Genomic DNA, 4189 nt, shown 5'->3' with positions numbered 1-4189 from the left:
TTACTTTGTAACAGTTTGACCTCTTCTGTATTGCTTTTTGGGTGGGACTCGATCAGTGCTCAATCTTCAGTTAATTATGCTCCATTATTGAAGCAGAATTCTAATGTGCAGTCTATGCAATTGCTTGTGAATCATTAGAATCTCTACTCTGATTGTTAGGAATGGGACATGTTCCTGGTCTTATCCTTTTGGAAGGTTTCTTGTAGTTTCTCCAATCACATGCACCAGTGAATATTCTGTTGAATACTTGTAGTGGATTATCAATAAGTAGCAGGAATTATGTTTCTGTGAAACTCATGACCATTTTGTATTCTATTCTGTGAACTCAAGCTACCTTGGATTCTCTTCACTCTTAGTCCTCTGTTCTCAATACAGATATGCAAAAGGTTTAGGTATATATTCGACCTTTCTGTTCTGCAGTCTAGAAACTCATTAAGGTAGTCAATGTAGGTGATCATAAGGCTTACCTAGTTTATATTGTTTATCCTGGAGAATACTCCCTTCTCTTGCCTAGTACCCAATATCTTGACAGTTGTAATTTTTTCATCCAGTATTTTTGGATATTTTAGGAAGGCAAATCTAGTCCCTGCTCTTTTATCGTGGCCAGAATTGGAAGTCACATGGCTTCTTTAGCAGACAAAATCTGTCATTGTACAAAAAGAAACCCTTCTCCCATTACTCAGGAGGCAGAGGTAGGAGGATTGCTGTGAGTTTGAGACCACCCTGAGACTCCATAGTGAATTCAAGGTCAGCCTGGGCTGGAGTGAGACCCTACCTTGAAAAACAAAAACAAAAACAAAAAAGTCCTTCTTGTAAACAGTGAAATGGTGAAATATGATTTCTTGTGGCAAGGACATCACTTTTTTTGATGATAGAGACAAATAGGGATTATGATAACAGATATGAAGTGATGGTAATTTCTGAATATTCAGAGAAAAGCACAAAGTTCACATTGGAATGATAAAATAAGGTTGAATGTTATATTTGAGTCTAAAGAAATTGGCACTAAGTATAAAGAATACAAATGTCTTCCAGGTTAAGCCCATTCTTAAACTTTTCATCTGTTTAGATTGACATTTTTTATTCCTTCCCATGTTCCTATACCATCTTCTGTCAGGAGAAACCTGTCACACTTACTGGGAGTAACCGAATACCCATTTGAAAAAAAAGTATAGAACATTTTTATCTTTACTTTGTCGTAATAAATTGTCAAACAGAAAAGTATTAGTATTCTCTGAAGAATAACTCCAAATAACAGTTTTAATTTGCCTAAGAATGGGATAAAACCCAAAATTAACAGCATAATAAAAGCCGGGAGTGGTGGTGCATGCCTGTAGTCCCAGCACTCAGGAGGCAGAGGTAGAAGGATCTCCATGAGTTCAAGGACACCCTGAGAATACATAGTAAATTCCAGGTCAGCTTGGTACACAGTGAGACCCTATCTCGAAAAACCGAAACAAAAAAGCAGAATAAAAAGCCAAGACTCTCCAAGTAATTCTGTTTAATTTTTCTTTAACTGAATTACTTTTAACTATAATGGCTGTGTAAATAAAGGAAGAATATCAAATCTACCTTGGAAATTCATCAATGGGTAAGGGTTTGAAGAAACCACTTATTAATTTACATAAATTTTCTATAAATTTTTATTGTTATATTCATATGATTATAGATGTTAGTGGATGAAGTGAATTTTGTCTGTTTTTATTAAAAACATATCACATTATTCAGTAAGCCTGTATTCTAAAGCCAGTGTTTAATTCATTAGTCCCCACGAAAATCATAAAAATATATTGGTATATTTTTAATGAAGTACAAAACATTGATGTTACAGTTGGTAGTTGATGTTACAGTTGGTAGTATCTTTTTTTCATATTTAGAATAATATAATATTTGTGCAATTTTACAATAGGAATTAAAAAACACTGGCATTTATCTTATACATTATATATGTCATTAATTATTACAATTATTTTCTTATGCTTAAGTTGTCATTTTTCTTTGGATCCCACATTGGCATAATATATTTGTCAATTAAACTTTTACACATACATAAAATAATAAAAAATTATGAATATTAATAGGATAACATATAATGTTTGAAAATATGCATATATTATGCAATGTTTAAATCAAGTTGAAAAATTAACAAAGTTAATTAACAAGTTAAGTAAAGCTTTATGATAATCTATTATAACTCTACTATGCAATAGAACATCAGAACGTCTTACTTCTAACTGGCTATAATGTACTACCCACTGTTCAATGTTTAATCTCTCTTTCTCCCCTGGAGTATTATTCAGTTTCATCATTGGTTATGTAGAGTTATGGCTAAAACACAATTAGGTCATATTAATAAGTCTGCATGTAACTACATTTAAAGCCTAAAGTTGCTACAATAGCAGGATAATGGGTATTTTATATGCATTTTTCTTTATGTACACAGCTTAAGAATAACTTATGAAGTATATTTATCTATATAAAAAAATTGTACTGCTTGCTAGGCATGGTGGCACATGTCTTTAATCCCAGCACTAGTGAGGCAGAGGTAGGAGGATCAGCATGAGTTCGAGGCCATCCTGAGAATACAGGATGAATTCCAGGTCAGCATGGGCTAGGATTAGATCCTACCTCAAAAAACCAAAGGAAAAAGAATGTACTGCTGAACTGATTAATTTGTATTATGAAGGAATTGAAGTATTAATTTAATCTGTCAGCCATTACAACAAACTATCCACTGAGTTGTTTGTGGAGAGTATCAATCAGTCAATCAGTAATTTGAAGTGAGATTTAAATCAGCCAAAAGAGGTGGCATAAACAGATCCTGGAAGGGCCATGTGATTTTAAAAGCAAAGATAATACTGTCTTTATTTTCCTGGGATTCTGTTCTATCCTCATGACAGTAAAGACAGAAATGGACTGAAATACACATCACCCTTTTGATAAACTGCAAATGGATGAAATAGTCTCAATATTTCACCTTTAAAATATTTTCTTTATTTATTTGAAAGAGAGAGTGGCAGAAATACAGACAATGGGCACCCCAGAGGCTCTAACCACTGCAAACAAACTCCAGAAACATATGCCACGATGTACATCTGGCTTATGTAGGTTCTGGAAAATTGAGCCTGGGTCCTTTGGCTTTTCAGGCAAATACCTTAACTGCTAAGTCATCTCTCCAGCACTTCATTTTTTTTTTTACTTGTTATAAATTTAGATTTACATACTCCGAAAAGCCGGGCGTGGTGGCGCACACCTTTAATCCCAGCACTCGGGAGGCAGAGGTAGGAGGATCACCATGAGTTCGAGGCCACCCTGAGACTACAGAGTTAATTCCAGGTCAGCCTGGACCAGAGTGAGACCCTACCTTGGAAAAAAAAAAAAAAAAAAAAATAAATAAATAAATAAATAAATAAATACCCCGGAATATCAAAGCCAGCCAATTAATTGAGTTATCTGAATGTCTTTCTACATAAATTTAGAAAAAGTTGGCAAAAGTGATGCCATATTATAAACCTCAAGATCCACTGAGGTCATTAAGGTCTCTGAAAATGGCTACACTATCAAAATGTTGATACATTTTCATAATAATTAAAATTTCACTGTCATTTTTACAAGCTTAATTAGACTTGAAAACGTTAATAAATTCCATGCATTTTTTGAAGAAAAAAATACTGAATATCTAAATTGATGACATCTGCCATCCCATACAAAGCTGAGACAATATCCCCTGTGATTATTCTGATGTTTGATGGACTCTTATCAAAGACATATACATGGGCTGGAGAGATGGCTTAGCAGTTAAGTGCCTGCCTGTGAAGCCTAAGGACCCAAGTTCGAGGCTCGATTCCCCAGGACCCACGTTACCCAGATGCACAAGGGGGCACACGCGTCTGGAGTTCGTTAGCAGTGGCTGGAAGCCACGGGACACCTATTCTCTCTCTCTCTCTCTCTCTCTCTCTCTCTCTCTCTCTCTCTGTCTCTTTCTCTCTGTATCACTCTCAAATAAATAAATAAAAATGAACAAAAAAAATTAAAAAAGACATATACATATGTTGCTAACCACAGTGCTAAATACAACACAAATTATCATGTCTAGTTTCTCATAATTTAGAAGAAACTGGCAAGATGAAAACACAACCAGAGAGCTGGACTAAAAAACATCAATGAGACTATTTCTGTTAGGATAAAA

At 34.6% G+C, this 4189-nt stretch overlaps 1 non-coding gene across 1 annotated transcript; it reads left to right on the top strand.

Annotated features, from left to right (window-relative positions):
• Window positions 1–3429: 3429 nt before the first annotated feature.
• LOC123456973 lies at window positions 3430–3560 on the top strand. Its single transcript, XR_006634829.1, has one exon. It is a non-coding gene; the product is annotated as a small nucleolar RNA SNORA33 (small nucleolar RNA).
• The last annotated feature ends 629 nt before the right edge of the window (window positions 3561–4189 follow it).

This window comes from Jaculus jaculus, chromosome X (genome assembly GCF_020740685.1).
Source record: "Jaculus jaculus isolate mJacJac1 chromosome X, mJacJac1.mat.Y.cur, whole genome shotgun sequence".
NCBI classification, from domain to species: domain Eukaryota; kingdom Metazoa; phylum Chordata; class Mammalia; order Rodentia; family Dipodidae; genus Jaculus; species Jaculus jaculus.
Note: the sequence above shows the minus strand (reverse complement) of the source record. Positions and strands in the feature narration are given on the sequence as shown.